Source organism: Diabrotica undecimpunctata, chromosome 2 (assembly GCF_040954645.1).
Source record: "Diabrotica undecimpunctata isolate CICGRU chromosome 2, icDiaUnde3, whole genome shotgun sequence".
NCBI lineage: Eukaryota > Metazoa > Arthropoda > Insecta > Coleoptera > Chrysomelidae > Diabrotica > Diabrotica undecimpunctata.
Window position 1 is genome coordinate 79,889,857 of NC_092804.1, and position 19,840 is coordinate 79,909,696.

The following is a 19,840-nucleotide window of genomic DNA, read 5'->3' on the forward strand; positions in this document are numbered from 1 at the left end:
ACCAGAGAAACTAGCAAATAAAAAGCCTATTTCTGCTTTTGATAAATTTGATGAGTAATAAACAAAATATTCAAAACAAAATATGTAATAAACAAAATATTCAAAAGATTAAATGTCAGTTTTTATTCAGAAATACATATTATATAAACAATGTAAGATCGCTATAGATTTTAAATAATATAGATGAAGACCGGTAATTATATTGAAAAGTTACACAATTTTACTGAAAAAGCATATAAAAACTTTTTTTTTGTTAATTTGCTGCTTAATAATTGCAAAATAGCTTCAAACGTCGATTTTTAAAAAATTATTAATAACTTTTTTAAAAGTACACAAAAAAAAATTAAATTTTGCATGATAATAGGTACAATATCACATGTATTCAATTATTAAAATTTCAAGAAATTTTATTTAACAGTTATTGCAAAATTGCAATTGTTTATTCCAGAAAGCTTTTATCTACAACGTTATTATGCGTAAATTATTAGGTCTACATAAATTTCAAAACCACTAAATTGAAGAGAAAGGCTTATTTTATCAAATTAAATTATTTGATGACTGTTGAAAAAAAAATTATGTTAAATATTTAACATATTGAAAGAGATTTAGAAAAGTACTTCGATTTTAAGTCTATAGACATTTAAAATACCTCAGACACCAACATAGGTATAGGAAGTTAATAGTTATTGTTATATGGGGTATTTTTACACGACTTTTAAAACAACATTCGATGTCTTACGGCCCTTACAACCCGAGTTAGCAGTTTTTTTATTACTCAGTTTTACTATTTCCAAAATTTGATTAATAAATTCAAAATAAAACTTGCAATATATCTGGTTCTAATCAACGAAAATTAATACTTTTTTAATTTTTTTTAATTTGAGGTACCTTGTTCCATTGATTATAACAATTCAAATGGTTAACTTGTGAATTGTTTATTTTACTAATGTATGTAAATTTGTTTAAACAATTTTAAAAAATATTTATTTTGCAAAATTTTACTTTTCCCTTATTATTACTATGAGAAAAAGTTATGAAAAGATACGAAACTTAAATATGCATGTATTATAGTTATAAATAATATCTTTTAAAAATAAATTTTACAAAAAAATATTTTGTTTTTGAAAATCAAATCTATAGTTATATTTTTTTGAATTATGTTTATTACTTTTACAATTACTGTTCTTGAGTGGAAAATATTACAAATATATTTTAAATATATTAATTATTGCTATAAACTTTGTATAATACGCATAATTTAAGAAAAATTAACACGTATAGATTTAATTTTGAAATAAAAAATTAATTTTTGTAAAATTGATTGTTAAAAGATATTATTTATAACTGTATTACAAAAATATTTAAGTTGCTTATTATTTTATAACGTTTTTTACATATAATAATAAGAAAAAAGTAAAATTTTGCAGAATAAATATTTATTTTAAATCGTTTAAACAAATTACTCGGTTAAATAAATAATTCAAAAATTAACTATACAGATTTTTACCTACGCCATAAGGTACCCCAAATGAAAAAGAAAACAAATTTTTGTTAATTAGAACCGGATATATTGCGATTTTTATAAATTTGAATTTATGAATTCAGTTTTTGAAATTGTAAAATCGCTTCTAAGCGATTGTAAGCGATAATTGTAAGAATCGTGTTTAAATTTTTTTGTCTAAACTTGAACTTTTAACCTTGGAAATGGTTCTTTTTGACTTGGTTATTGTTTATAAACAAAGCCCCGGTGAATTTTTAAAGAAAAAATGCTAACTCAGAACTTTAAAGGTCGTAGGATATTATGTTTTTTTGGAATTCGCGTAAAAATGCCAACATAACGAATACAACAAAAAAAAAATAACTTTCCGCAGCCATTTGTAGTCTAGGACGAGATTGGTTTTTGCCGTTCCTCAACCTCATTGCACAATGATACCTGTTGCCCCCCGCCAGGAAATAGTAGCGCCTATTTTTGATACTGTGATTTTAGTGCTATACACTAGTACACTAGTTCTGAAATTGATCGTAGACGTAAAAACCGCTTGCAGGAACAATAGCTACTAGAGAACACAGTTTTCTTCATCGTCGAGTTAGCACACATATACAAACAAACACAACTCAAACCCAAGCCTTTGGACTAACGGTAAAAGGGGTCATCTTTCTTTCTAACCTTACGTGACCTCGCCGTTAGTCAATAACACAATGTACGTGCAGTACACTAGTTCTAAAGTCAGCTGGGAACCTAAAAACGATTGAAGAAATAGTAGCAACATCGAAATGTAGTAGCCTTTAGGCTACTACATTTCGATCGAATCGAAATGGTAAAGAAAAATAAGTGGCAAAACATTTGTCAAATGCATGCCTTTACACACACATTCATTGTTTAGTTTGTGGCAGAACTGTCCCTCGAAAGCTGACTAGGCCTGGTCGTTAACGCAATCAGCCAATAGCAGAATTTTAGTGTAATGAACTAGTTCTGAAGTTGACTGAAGACGTAAAAACGGCTGCAGGAACAATAGTAACTAGAGACACAGTTCTTATTCCCACGTCTGGCAACACAACGAAAACTATAGTATATAAAAATGTTCTTCAATGAAAATAATCGACACCAAATCGAAATTAATTAATTTAATGTTAATAAATGTCTAATTTTAATAAAAGTAATTAGAAGTCAACTAATAATTTAACAGAATATTTATTAATTCTAATGCAGTATCGAAAAGTTCGTCGGGTCAGATAGTGCGATATAAAAGTAAATAAAATTATTGTTTAATTCGTTAAATCACCCTGTATACCAAATTAGATAATCGATTTGCCATATGAGGCATTTCATTATAATTAATCCCATCAATATACAATTTGCAAAAAAACACTTGAATTGTCAACTCCATCGAAACAATCCGGCTTTGTTCGAGTATATCAAAGTGATAATTCAAAAGTAGTCACTTTGTATGTATGTATGTTCAGTTAATATCCTAGTATAACAAAGCATTCCAGATACACATGATATCCATCTGTAAATCGTATCGACTATCGCATGTCCTATAGGTATAATATATTCGTGATCTCAACCTGTTAGATTTTGAGCTGTTGTAGTAGTGAATCCCTATCGACAGACATATTTGGACGGTTCGAGTTAATTGAAAATTGATCCCTGAAACACTGAAACAATATTTATCTCTAGTGTTTAGTGTTTCGACGATCACAGAGCCCTTCGCGTATTCCGAATTAATGTATATGTGAGATTTTGAGGTGTAAACGAACGTATCTTCGAGAGGATATAAACTAAATTATCCGGTTCTAATGCATTAGTAATTGGGCATATACTGGTAAACAACAATAAGACAATGATTACGAAAACACTTTTTAGAGCCCTAATAACTATTTCTGTTACTACAATTTGATAAGATAGATCAATGTGCAGTTCTTTTCTACCTAAATAAAAGGTAGCCTTTTCATTTATAGTTGCAGTCGTTAATATTTCTATAAAGTCTGGCCTTCTTACAGTAATAATAGTTTTTAGCGTATTTTCGTCTCTTGAACTAAAGTACTTTATTTTATAAACATTACATTATACAATATTTCATGTTTACACTCTTTAGAAGTTTAACATGGATTTAAAAATTGGTATCATGTTAAATGACATTGACAGATGACATTTGGCAGGTATCTTGAAACAGGACCTTTAGTGCAAAATTATGATACATATTGGGAAGTTCTTTGACTTCAGTCTTAGAATTTGGATTTAGATTATTATTGATAGAATTTGGATCTTTTTATATAATATACATATGTACAGATAATCTGTACATTTTCAAAATCAAAAGAACAGCTACTTTCTGGAAAATGTTTCTGTTGTGTTTAATCTGTTGGTCTGCGCACTATGTTTGTGTTGTTTCAAGTTATTTCTAAAAAATGTAGACAATGATTTTCTTCAGCATGGGATATGCCTTAATATGTGTTCAGAAATATTTCAGGGGCTAGTACAATTAAACCTAGGGCTAAAATTAATACTATTACGAGAATTAATATTATACTCAAGAGTCTTCCGAGTTGAACCGCGTCGATTATCATTTCGCCGAGCTTTGGACATCCTCGTTGATGTCTTCTTCAAGGCTTCTGAGGTTTCAGTATTCCGAGCCCTTAGACACTACTACACTAATCACTAACCAATGCATTGGAACAGCGGACGGTTAATTTATACCGTTAATGGTGACGTGGTTTGGGTATAGGTTGGCATAGGGGTTACCGTGAGGATTGGGCAGTGATTGGCGCGAGGATTGACGCGGGGTTTGACGCGAGGATTGACGCGGGGTTTGGCGCCAATATTTCTGAAAGTATGATTTTGATTGGCGGGTGGAATTGGCGGACGATATTTTCTTTATTTAAGTCGATCGGATAGCCAAGCGGGCTGGGCGGCTGGCTTCTCTTTCGCTTCAATGCGAGAGATGTCAGTTCAATCCCCGGCTCGGTGAACAGAAAACAAAAAGGCTAACGTAGTAGTTTAAAATTGTAAAATGAATCTGCGGCTTATCTACAATATGCTAGTATCTGATCGGCCTATGGTGGAGCAGTACAGCAAGAGATAAGGGCTTGCGGCTAGGTGATACTCCTCCATAGATCCCTACCGGAAGGGGGCGTGTGAACGCCTAAATACCGGGTATATATATATATATATATATATATATATATATATATATATATATATATATATATATATATATATATATATATATATATATATTTTCTTTATGAGAGGTCTCCATGTCGAAGGTAACCGTATGCCTTCATCTCTTTTATTGAAACAATTTGGCCTTTTTTCAATTTCTATCGCTTCTTGGATAATTCTTGGTTTATAGAAGCAGATGTGGGCTATAGTTCTCGAGTTTTTAAAATCAATTTTGTGACCTGTATGAAGATGGTGTTGACCTAGAGCTGAAATTGAATTGGAATTGCAAACAGGTACGGAATGTTCATAAATGCTGTTTTGAATGTGATTTTCGCGGTAACCATTTTGTATATAATTCTTGTGTAATAGTATTAATGTTAGTTCTAGGTTTTATATATATATATATATATATATATATATATATATATATATATATCTATATTCTACCCCTACTACAAAATGCTCAAAAAATTATTTAAAATTCTACATAGGTAATTCTGTTTATCTTGATATAATTCTTATATACGACATATATATATATATATATATATATATATATATATATATATATATATATATATATATATATATATATATATATATATATATATATATATTGAAAAAGTTGTATTTTATTAATTTTATTTTTATTTATAATAAATGTTGTAATTTTTAAAATCTGTGGTTCGTTGTTTAATTTAATATATACCTCAGCTAGCTCAATTATGTGTTCTAAGCAATCTGTCACTGTGTGACGTCGACTCTGTAGTCTCCTGGTAGAGTTCAAAAAGAAATTAAACCAAAATTTACTTTAGACCTTTGATAAATTAACCCAAATGAAGCACGTTATTTATTAATATTGAACAAATTTAATATAAACAATAAAATTCGTCTGCAACTTGGGTTGCCTTTAAAAATTTACAAAAATAGGAATCGTATAAATCTTAATGTGGTTTAGAGTCGTGACAATAAAAATTTATTACAAAATGTGGAGACTCTATACAAGTACCTAAAAACTAAATAAATATTGCAACTTTATAAAGTGTTTAAATGAACTATAAAGAAAAGAAAATGAACACTTTATTCCGCTGACTTTTAACTTGCATTCAAATATAATCAAAATTTCAAATGATCCCCAAAATTATTATCCAACCTTACTTTATAACAGTTCTGATTTATTTAAAGAAAACTAACTACTCGCAAAATAATTGGTGAAACTGGAATATCAATCCTCTCTTCGGAAGTTAAGGTACGTACTATTCTATTTTTAATTTAATGATCATTAATATTTTCAATTTTTTTAAGGCCTATCGCAATTATGTTAATTCATGAATTTTAATTTTCTCAATTTAAATGACATTTCTGTACTCCAATAATAATTTATAAGTTAAATTGTTTCTCTTACTCTCTGGAACAAATTCTGGATATCTCTGCTGTGGAAACTGTGGAAAAACTAAAATTCTCTTTAGACGAGTTAAAAAAAAACACTCCCGACCTATTCCACAATTTCAGGACTCTCTTTTCAAAATTTCTTGTCGGCCTCTCCAAAATCTATTATCCGTTGCTAACAGCAACCAACGTTCTTTTCTTTTTTTCTTCTATTTTTTTTAAACCATAAAACTGTCCTGTTCTGACACATTTGTCAATCCACATTAATTTCACATAATCACTTTAATCACATCTAATTTGGGAATTTATAAAAAAAAATGTTCAGATATAAAACTTATTCTATTACAATGCTAATACAATTTATTCTTTTCATCTCCACATCATTGTAATTTCTTATTTAACAAAACCCCTATTAATTTAGCTCCCATAGACTTGCTTGACAGTTTATTTTCTGACGTTTTCAAAATTTCTATGTTTAAATATTTTTTAAGAATTCTTCTTTTTTTTGTTCTTTTTAAGGTTTAGACGATTCACCTATACACTAGGCAACTATACTATTCAGAAATTATTAACACTATACCAGGTAAGTCAAAATTAATTTATTTATCAATTTACTAATCTTTTTCTCTCTTTTATTTCAGAGTCGAACCCACATTGTGATCGCTTCATGAAATTCATGAACAACAAACTCATATAAAAATCCATTTAAGTTGTATCCTTTTTTAACATATTGAAATCATTTCAATATATATATATATATATATATATATATATATATATATATATATATATATATATATGATTATACTTTTACCTTAATTCTATTCACCTTTATTTAATTTTATTTTAAGTTTTTATTTTGACGTTTGTCAAACGTCATTTTATTTTTATAGTAAATGTATGTTTCTCTTACCCAGTGACGTATCCTAATAAATGTAAATTATACGTTATTGCTCTTGCCTTACAATTATAGTAACCTATATTTTTAGCAATTTTCAAAAGAATTAATCAATTCTACCTTAAAAATAATATTAAAATTAATTATTAATTATATTAATATGTAATTAATACAGTATTATTATTTAAACGTATAGTTTCAAGAACAAAATATGATTGAAATATGGTAGTTCATATTTCTTTCCTAGATGGCGCTGTTAGTTTACTAGACAAACCGTGTGACCTGTCATCATAGTCTTTTATATAGATAGGTATATAAAAGTGCTGTTTTCCCAAAGAGTCTCAAAGTTTATTTTCTAACTTAATCAGCTGTGATTAACACTATTATATATATATATATATATATATATATATATATATATATATATATATATATTGTTATGATGTGTTTTTTGTTTGAATGATGAGCAATGAGTATTTTTAATAATATAGGGTTTTTATCGCGGTTCTCAAAGAATTAGCTTGTAAGTACTTTTTTAAATTATCTTTATTATAACTATTATGAAACACACATATGTATCTAACTTAGCCAATGTAAATTTAAAATAAACTATCTTTAAATTGATATTCTTATAAAACTAATTAAATTCTATAGACAATCTAAAATTTAAACAAACTATCTTCAAAATTGAAATTGTTATGACACTAACTAAATTATATTAACAAAATTTTGTACCTTTCTTTCACTGAATGCCTAAATGAACTGTTTTCCACTAAGTATATAGATTCTAATCACCACTGAATGTCTTCGTACTTCAGTTATCCTTGTTTTTTGTGAAATTACTTTTTCCAATTATCAGCTTCTACCAATTTAAGATATAGTTTTCTTCACCAGCATTTATACACCACCAACCAAACCAGCAAACAGCATTTATATTTATTCTTCTTTTCAATATACCAATATCCAATTATTATAAGTTGATTTATACTAATCTCCAACCATAATATAATTTAATTTCTTCCAATATACTTTTTTTTAATCTTCAATAATTATTTGTGTATAATTATAAATGTGCATTAAATATATGCATAATTTTTAATCTTCATTTAACTCACTATATTAAACAATTGGACTATCTCCAACTAACTTTCATATTTCTTATTAAACTGCTTGACTGACTTACTAAAACTGTGAACAATTGACTTCACTAATTAATTGTGTCTATCTTCTACTAACTTTCATAATAAACTGCTTGACTTCTGACTAAAAACTTTTCTAATAAACTGGCCTGACTTCTGAATAAAAACTTAAAACTGCCATCTTGAATCCAAATCACGGGTATTTATATCTTTTGGATATTCTAGAACCATCTAGTAAGAAATCATGTATTATTTAGTTCTATTAAATACTTGTCTGAATTTTCTGGAACAAACCATTTCGCAAACATGGCCATCTCCGCTGATCCAGAGAATTCCATTCTTTTCTATTAATAATTTTGTTTACATTTAGGCTTTTCAGATCAGAATAAACATTCAAATTAGTAACTAACACTCTAATTTAATAAAATACACATTTCAAACAATATAACCCCACTTATATTCGTATAATTCTTAAAATGACACTTAGGAATGGAGGGTATAGTGTGTTGCCTAGTCACATGGCTCACTTAAATCTATTTACCACATTATAATTACTAAAATACAACTTTTTACAATTATTATATGCTAATTTCTTAAAATGCCCTCACATAAATATATTTTTATAAATTTCTCTAGTATATAACTTATTTAAAATAATCAAATATCTAATATTATGTAGTATATAACTTATAAATTATTTTCTATAAACCCTAATCGTATCAATACCCCAAAATAATATTTAAAATAAATAATTTACTTATTATTTTTTTAAATATTAATTTTCTCATACCTTATTAAATTTAATAAATCAATTTTTTTTTTATTTAAAATGTGTTAAATACATCCCTGTTCGCTGTCTATATCAAAGCAGAGAACAACGTAGCACAGTTCGGCTATTCTATGGTCAAACTGTCATGTCAAATGGAGAATGGATTTTATCAAAGAATAAAATATAACCTTAATTAAAAATATAATCTATATTGTGTTCTGTTTATTTATAGACAAAATCTAGGAAGTATTTCCATTCAAAATAACTTTCATCAATATAAATTGGTAAGTTTTTCCACTTTATTATATTAGAAAGACATTTATTTATAGAATCAATTTTGTATCTAACCCCAAATTATGATTTTTAGGGTACAAAATAATTTCCATATGTATCAGACAATAAATATGATGTCAAATTGATTCAAAATAATGAAATCTACCATCTATTTAACAAATCAAGTCTATTGAATAAAATGGATATATCAGTAAGTTATTAGTGTTATTATATTTGTGTTAAAGGTATAGAAAATATTATTCAATCTCTTCATGATATTGAAAAATGTCGTTGATATGAAATATGCCTCTTAGTCTGTTCTCTGCATCTATTAACACATAACTATTTAGTCCATTCTGATTTTCAATTGTATATGGACCTTCAAACATTGGTTGTAATTTCTTACAACGGTTTTCTTTAACATTACTTTTTCTAAGTGAACGAATTAACACTAGGTCTCCTTTTTGAAATGTGATTGGTTTTTTTATATTTCGATTTTGTCTTCTGATATATTTTTCAGCTTTCCTCCTAATTCGGTTATTCACTTTCTGCGTTACTTGTTCTAACATATCCTGATTATATTCACTAATCCACTTTCTGTTTCCTATATGGCCAAACATTAAATATTCTGGTACTTCCTCTGTATTCAAATTATGTGTATTATTTAAAAAATATTCTACTTGTGGTATATGTTGCTGCCAAGTTTCTTGTTGATTTTGGCATAGTATCCTTAAATATTTTATAACTTCTTTAATATATCTTTCTGCAGGATTTGCCTGAGGATGTCTGATACTTGTAAAATGAATGTTGATTCCCTTTTTCTCACAAAATGCCCGAAATTTTTGGTTGTTAAAATATGTAGCATTATCTATTATGCAATTTCTAAATGGTCCTATTTCTTCGAAAAATTGATTAATATATAATTTTAATGTTTTAACATTTGTTCTAGAGCAGGGATATAGTTTAATAAATTTTGTATATAAATCAACTATCACTAGTATATGCTTTTTTCCTGTTGGACTGAGAACTAAATTTGAAATAAAATCCATGGAAACTGTATTTAGTTTTTCATATACAACATTAGATTTATATGTGTTCTGGTTTTTGAAATTCTTTTCTTTGTTTAGTTGACATATTGGGCATTGGGTAGTAATTTCTTTTGCTATACTTATGTCATTCTTTGCAAAATAATTGTCCCTAAATAGCATCCATAGCTTTCTTGAACCAATATGCATATAATTGTTATGTAAATTTTTCAATATTTTCTTTGCTAAAGTTCTAGTTATTACATATACTTCTATGCCATTTATTATTTTATAATAAACTCCATCTTTCTTAAGGACTTTTTGTTTTTCACTCAAATTGATCTGATCTCTTATAATTTCTTCTCTAGAATATAATCCAGTACTGTCTACTAATTGATTTAATCCAATTTTTATTGTTCGCTGCCCTTTTTGTGATGTATTTTCTAACCTTGATAAAGCATCTGCCACTATATTGGATTTTCCAGAAATGTATTTGATTTCAAATGAGTATTCACTCAATATTAGACTCCACCGATGTATTCTACTGTTTCCATATTTGTTATTTAATATAGACGTTAAAGCTTGGTGATCTGTTTCTATTGTAAATTCATTACCCAACAAATAAAATCTTAATTTTGTGACACAGTGTATTATACTTGCTATTTCTAATTCTGAAACTGAGTAACCCTTTTCATGTGGCTTTGTAATTCTTGAAATGAATTGTATTGGGTATTCGACCCCATCATGTATTTGTAATAATACCCCTGATAATCTCTCTATTGATGCATCTGTTCTTAATATGAATGGCTGTGTGTAGTCAGGATAGTATATTTTCAAATTTGACAGAAAAATGTTTTTAATTTCTTGGAATGCTAGTTCTCTTCTCTGATCCCATCTCCATTTTACACCTTTTCTCAGTAGTTCAAGTAATGGAATTTCTTTTATACTTAGATCTGGTATCATCCTTTTATAATAATTAATTATTCCAATAAATCCTCTTAAAGTTCTTAAATTGTGTGGTGTTTTATATTCCTGAATGACTTGTGTCCGTTCTGGATCCATTTCGATTCCCTTAGTGTTAAGTTTATAACCTAGATATATGACTTCTTTTTGAAAAAATGTACATTTTTCTTGATTTATTTTTAGTCCAACTTTGTCTAATCTATTTATTATAATTTTTAGGTGTTTCTCATGATCTTCAGCCGTTTTAGAAAAAATTAATATATCATCAATGTAGTGAATTACAAAATGTTCATATTGATCCAAAATATCATGAAGACATCTACATAGAGCACTGCAAGATGATTGAAGTCCAAATGGTACTACTTTGAATTGATATACTACTCCATCTATCTGAAATCCTGTATACTGTCTACTTTTTCTTTCTAGAGGTATTAACCAGAAACTATGCTGTAAATCGATTTTAGTGAAAAATGACATTCCTGTAATTCTTCCTAATATTCCATCTATACTCATTGGTGCTTCAAATTGCTTTTCAGTAATCTTGTTAATATTCCTTGCATCCAAACATAACCTGATTTCACCTGATCTTTTTCGTACTACTACTATGGGGTTAATAAAACGTGTGTCTGCCTTCTCAATGATCCCATCTTCTAACATATTATTAATTGTTTTGTTTACTTCTTCTCTGTATTTATATGGTATTGGGTATGATTTTGTTTTAAAATCTTTTTCTTCTTTAACTTTTATACTATGGATATAATTTTGTGCAATTCTATTTTCTTTATTGACAAGTCCCTTGTGTTGCTGCAATATGGAAATGACTATTGATTTATATTCTTCAGGGCAATTTAAAACTTTCATCATATCTTCTTCTTTACAAATCACATTATTCTTCAATATGTACTCATTATTCCTTGCTTCCAATTTTACGCACTCCGCCTCGTAGGCATCCATCTGCTTAAAATTTCCATTCCTTAAATATTCACTACAATAATTATTCTTTACATTCTTTTGGGACATTTCCCTATCATCAAAATACATTTCTTCTTCATAAACATCATTATTTTCTTTTAATAATATCCTATCAACTCTTATTCCTTCTTCCACCTCATCTTTCTGCATAAATTTAATTATTTGCCCTTCCAAAGTTACCATTTTTTCTTCAAAATCTATCTTTACTTTCTTCTTTTCCAATTCATCATTTCCCATTAATATATCAACACATAAATCCTTGACAATAAATCCTTGCATATTAATTTCTTTATTAAGAATATTAATTTTAAAATTGGCTAGTTTATCAATTTCACCCAACTTCTTATTATTTGCACCAACAATTTTAATTTTTGGAATCTTTATTATATCTGATAATTTTAATGTATTAAAAATAAAATTCTCCGAGACTAAAGTACTTTCTGAACCAGTATCTATCATAATCTTAATCATTTTATTTTTGGCCAAAGCATTTATATAAATTAAATTAATAGATTCAATAATTTTCTCTTCATCTAAAGAAATAAATTCAGAAGGTTTTTCATAATAGCAATGGCCTAACTTGTAATTCAGAAAGTTTACTGCACAAAATTTTGATTATTAGAATTGTCAGATTGTATCTGACCACTTGGATCTGATGTCCTATGTCTTTCCCTACTATGACTTCTACTCCCATTTTCCTGCCTTGTACTACTTCGTTCCCTGTCTTCGCAGCTTCTATTCCTTCGAACACAATTTACCTGTCTGTTATAGTTAGGTCGCTCTGTATTTCTTCTATTATTAAAATCTTGTCTATTATTATTAGTACTGTCATTAAAATGTTGTCTATTATAATTAGTATTATTATTAAAATTTTGTCTATTATAACTAGTATTATTATTAAAGTTCTGTCTATTTGGATTACTGTTATTATTATTAAAATTTTGTAAATTATTACCATACCTAGTATTAATGTTATATGATTGTCTATATTGTTGAATATCATTTTTATTATATTGAAAGTTATTATTGTTTTTTCTGTTGTTATTATTACTTGTCATATTGCCTCTTTGTATTCTTTGAATAAAATTAATAAAACTATCTATTGTTTGAATATTTTGTACAGTTACTGTTTGGACAACATCAGCATCAAAATGTCTAGATACATTTAAGACTGTTTCATCCTCTCTAAGTGGTGGTTCTAAATATTTTGCAACTGTTATCAGTTTTAATGCATAATCTACCATATTTGATTTTAAATTGTGATTATACTTTCCAAAATATAGAATTTCTCTAAACTTGGCTTGCTCTAATTCACCCCAATAATAATTTAAAAATTTATTTTCAAATGTTTGAAAATTATCTAAATCATTCTCAATACTAGCAAACCAAGTTGCTGCATTGTCATTTAATGTCATTCTAATATAATCTTTAATATCATTAATATTATTCACAAATCTTAATTTATGTTTTAAACTATTTATGTATACTCTAGGATGCAAATTTTTTATATTACCAGAGAATTTAATCTCAGTCTCATTTGTTAAATTTAAGTAAGGTCTCCCTATGTCTCTCATTTGTGAAATATCATCTATTCTCTGTTCCACATTTCTTATTTGATTCTTCGTTAATTTTTACTTCTAAGTTACATTTCTGTAACTCTATTTTCTGTTCTATATCTATCTTATTATCTTGAATAATCCTCTTTACTTCTGTCCTCTCATTTTCTATCCTTTTCTTGTAGTCCTTCCGTATAATTTTTATTTCATTTGCTACTTTTTTCTCTGCAGCTTCAAGTTTTTTATCCATTTGTTTTTCTATTTGCTTTACAATTTTATTATTATTATCTTCTATTTTCTTTTCTAATTTTCTATAATTCTCTTCCATTTTTTTCGTGTTCTCTTCCATTTTTTTCGTATTCTCTTCCATTTTCTTTGTATTCTCTTCCATTTTCTGTTCCATTTTTTTCATGTCTTCTTTGATTTCTTTTGAATTCTCTTCTATTGTCTTGTTCATCTGCATCATTAATGACATCAAAGCTGCCATATTGACATTTTCCTCTCTTTCTGGATTCATTTCTGCAGTATCTTGTGGAACTTGAACTAAACTCTCCTCTTGTATAGGTTGTGTTTCTACTTCCACATCTTCTTCATTCTTTTTGCTTCTTGTACCTTTCTTTCCTTGAGACATTTTAAGACTTTACTTGTTCAAATATAATTAAAAATAAAATCTATAATTTTTTCTTTCTACTGATAATTAATTTACTTATATGAGAGCACTTATCTTCCCAAACTAATTCTTTTAAATAGAGAGCCACCGCGTTGGGTGCCAAATTGTTATGATGTGTTTTTTGTTTGAATGATGAGCAATGGGTATTTTTAATAATATAGGGTTTTTATCGCGGTTCTCAAAGAATTAGCTTGTAAGTACTTTTTTAAATTATCTTTATTATAACTATTATGAAACACACATATGTATCTAACTTAGCCAATGTAAATTTAAAATAAACTATCTTTAAATTGATATTCTTATAAAACTAATTAAATTCTATAGACAATCTAAAATTTAAACAAACTATCTTCAAAATTGAAATTGTTATGACACTAACTAAATTATATTAACAAAATTTTGTACCTTTCTTTCACTGAATGCCTAAATGAACTGTTTTCCACTAAGTATATAGATTCTAATCACCACTGAATGTCTTCGTACTTCAGTTATCCTTGTTTTTTGTGAAATTACTTTTTCCAATTATCAGCTTCTACCAATTTAAGATATAGTTTTCTTCACCAGCATTTATACACCACCAACCAAACCAGCAAACAGCATTTATATTTATTCTTTTTTTCAATATACCAATATCCAATTATTATAAGTTGATTTATACTAATCTCCAACCATAATATAATTTAATTTCTTCCAATATACTTTTTTTTAATCTTCAATAATTATTTGTGTATAATTATAAATGTGCATTAAATATATGCATAATTTTTAATCTTCATTTAACTCACTATATTAAACAATTGGACTATCTCCAACTAACTTTCATATTTCTTATTAAACTGCTTGACTGACTTACTAAAACTGTGAACAATTGACTTCACTAATTAATTGTGTCTATCTTCTACTAACTTTCATAATAAACTGCTTGACTTCTGACTAAAAACTTTTCTAATAAACTGGCCTGACTTCTGAATAAAAACTTAAAACTGCCATCTTGAATCCAAATCACGGGTATTTATATCTTTTGGATATTCTAGAACCATCTAGTAAGAAATCATGTATTATTTAGTTCTATTAAATACTTGTCTGAATTTTCTGGAACAAACCATTTCGCAAACATGGCCATCTCCGCTGATCCAGAGAATTCCATTCTTTTCTATTAATAATTTTGTTTACATTTAGGCTTTTCAGATCAGAATAAACATTCAAATTAGTAACTAACACTCTAATTTAATAAAATACACATTTCAAACAATATAACCCCACTTATATTCGTAAAATTCTTAAAATGACACTTAGGAATGGAGGGTATAGTGTGTTGCCTAGTCACATGGCTCACTTAAATCTATTTACCACATTATAATTACTAAAATACAACTTTTTACAATTATTATATGCTAATTTCTTAAAATGCCCTCACATAAATATATTTTTATAAATTTCTCTAGTATATAACTTATTTAAAATAATCAAATATCTAATATTATGTAGTATATAACTTATAAATTATTTTCTATAAACCCTAATCGTATCAATATATATATATATATATGAGCCATTTAGTTTTCAGTTATGTGTGGTCTATAGGGTGGATGGTAAATAATTGTTCATCCCACTTAAAGTCTGGTATTTTCTGCCCGCTTTATATTTTGGTATTCACTTCAAATTTTATTTTTTACTTTTTTTTGTAAATAATCTAATATATTTTTAGTCCACAATCTAATATATTTTTAGATATCTGTACCATTTGGACATTTGCTAAATACTTTTTTTATATTATCTATAAAATATGACACTGTCCAATGTAACTCCATCTAGCGTTATTTTTTGATATTCGTTCCTTAAAAATCTTCAAATTTTTTTGAAAATATATTTAGTCAATTCCCTGTCTGATAATATGAATGAATCTCAGTAGTTTTTATTTAAATATGTATTTCTCTCTTAAATATTCATCAAAGCTACACTGGACTATAATAAAAAAATAAATTATCAGAATTATACGGTGCTCCTCTAAAGTGGACCAACCCCATATGTACCTAATCATTAAAAATGGAGAATATGATACATTTTGTAATATATTGTAATCCTTTTCAATGGGATTATATATGACATTTAAGCAATTATTACTGTCAACCCAAAAAGCCCCAAAATATGCATTTCAATTGTGAATAATTAACGCATTTCAATTGTAAGGTAATTTTAAATGATAAGTAATATATTATTTGACAGCTCGTTTTAAGCTTTTTTCGACATCTACGTGATTGAAAGATTTAGATCGCATTTAAAATTATCTTTCACTTCAAATTTCGTACATAAATGTTTAATAATTATGTGATTATAGGATTTAATGGCGTACGTAGTTGAATCTCATCAAAAACTATGAACAGGTATCGGCACAAATAGTTCTGTTTAGTTAAAAAATTATTAAAAAACTAAAACATCGAAGTAAAACACTTCTATTGTAATTGGTATACTTGAACGTGAATTTTGTAGCACTTGCAAAATAACCTCAAAGTAAAACAGTGGTTGGGTTTAGATGGAATAAACCAGACTTGAAAATATTAAATTATATGGCAGTATGTCGATTCGGCATTTAAGATTCGTACAGTTCGAGTGTACAAAAATTTTTTGAGTAGGGACTTATTTATTTATTTATTTTGCAAGTACTAACAAGTTCACAGAAGATGGACTGATTAATCTGAAAACGTTTTGAACTTAAGTAATCCTTTTGGATTTTTAAATTTAATTTTGATTAAATATACCTACCAATTACAATAAAAGTGTTTTACTTCAATGTTCGAGTTTTATAACTATATGATATAGAGAACTCCCGGGAATTATCCCTTTAAAAAAATTTTCTTCTTCAGAAAATCAGATGCGTTAACAATTTATAAGGAACATCAATAGTATGAGATTTTTACTTGAAATTGGTAATAATAGATGTGTAGTTACTATAGAACAGAACTGAAAACGGGCTTAATAAAACAGGCTCTCAAATAAAAAAAATTTACAAACTAGTGCCCGTCCACCATTTTTAATAGTACGTCATAGGAACTTCAGTTGTAATTAGAAAAAAATTGATTAGTTTAATATTTATGCTTAAGAAAATACTTTAAAGGACACTTTAGATGTGCAGTGTATTTATAATTAAATATAAATATACATACCACGGCTAATAATTTGGACTAGGAATTAATAAGGAGAACACTTCAAACAAATTTCATCTACTAATTTGTTTAGTATCAAAAGCGTGACGTACGCAAATTTTGTAACGCCAATGGCATGAGGTACAGTATAACAACCTATCTACCTTTTGTGACATGGATATTGTTTGTAAATAGTTTATCTGAAAGCGATCCCCAATTTCCTTTTTGTACGTTAGGTTGATGCCGCTTTCGGTGGAATAATCGATTACAGAATAATATCAGATCAGACAATTTTGATCGCTACCAGAAAACAGTGACCATTTTAACTGAGAATAATAGAAACTGGCAATAAAATTGTGATAGGATAAGATAAAATAATATAAAAACTAATTTTATACAATTTTTTCTGCTGTATGTTGACACCTCACGTGTCTCCCCGGTATTGGGACCAAGAAATTTTCAATAATCCCTTCGTTGTAAAACTGGTTGTTTATATGACACAAATGCAGTTTGTTATCCACTGCAGCTTATATTTAAACGAAAATATTCCGAGTAGCGGAAAATAAAGTAAACATAGCCACAGTAGTTGAAAACAACGGTAGCGGATATTGATTACCTATATGAATGTTTGGCTTTGATAATAAACACAGTTCTTATTAAATGCCTATATATCTAATTTTAACCTTTTGTAAATAATATAGTAATATTGTCAAAATATCAGTAGATATAATAAATAATACCAAATACATTCGCTAAGCGACATCTAAGACCAACACATGCGTTCATACCGGGTGAGTCATGAGTATACATACCCCTACCTCGTATGGAGTTTCCCATGGGAAATAACAAATTACTATTAAAAAGTATCTACTCCCATTGCTTATAGTCTACAAGCCCATGAGAGATTTTTAATGAGTCAGAAAAGTAAGAAAAACTTACTACTCAAGGTGGTAAGGTCTTTTTGGCCAAACATTTTTGTACGGCATTAATAAACTTAAGTAGGTAATACAAAAATAATGATTTGCGACCTAATGCCGTACAAAAATATTGATACCAAGAGCAGAGAAAATTTTATATTATCGGAAAAATTGTTTCCCAATTTTTGGTAATTTGACACAGTACGGCATTCATACACAAAGTTTTGAATCGGTATATAGATTATTTTTTTGCAATCCTGTACATTTTGATTAAAACAGGGGTGAGAAATTTAAGGCGCAACCTTTAATTTGGACCTTCATACTTTGTGTACCGATAAGAATTGGCGACATAGTTTGTAAAGTTGTTAATACATATTGTAATATTGATTTATATACATGTGTGATGCATGCTGGGTCAAATGACAGTTGTGAATTATGAATGAATGATGAATATAAATACTGAAATTTATATTCATCATAACTTTTGAACGATAAGTTCCATGTGCTCATATTTTGTTCAAACTTTACAATACTACCATCTAATCAACTGATTTATTCAAACTAGAAAAAATCAAGTCTGGCTTTAAAAAATTAGTTCGTTTTGTTCATTCCAAAAATTTCACCCTATATACGATTTTTGAAAACCCCAATTACAATTACAATGCCCTACTTATTTTTTTCCTCACACGCTTATCAAATTTTTAATTAAAAAAATTAGATTTTACTATTAATTAATAGATTTATTTTTAATTTAACATTTAATTTAACATTTACAAAACAAAGACATGATTCAAATTGGAAAAAATCAGGTCCGGTTTTAAAAAATTAGTTCGTTTTGCTCAGAGAAAAAATTGAAAAAAAAATGAAATTTTACTATGAATTAAAATTTTGGAAAAGTGAACCATAAAGTTAAAAATATTATTTTTTTTAAGAAATTTAACATTTAACAAACTGGACCTGATTCAAACTGAAAAAAATCAAGTCCGGTTTTAAAAAAATAGTTCGTTTTTTTCGTAGAAAAACTTTCACCCTGTATACGGTTTTTAAAAACTCTTATAAGAATTTTATAAATTAGACAAATGGGCAAATACAATACAATATTTATTATCTCCCACAACGTTATTTATTTTTAAATAAAAAGATAAATTTTTGACTATGAATTAAAAGTTTGACAAAGTGAACCATAGATGTAAAAAGTTATATTTTTTTGAACAAAATTTTAATTTATCGTTTAACAAACAAACTGGACCTGATTCAAACTGAAAAACTCTTATAAGAATTTTATAAATTAGACAAATAGGCAAATAGAATGGCATATTTATTTTTTCCCTACACAGTTACTTAATTTTTAAACAAAAAAATCAAATTTGACTATGAATTAAAAGTTTTTTACAAACTGAACCACATATTGAATGCAGGATATTTTAAATGATAATTTTTTTCAATGCCCCAAAAATAAA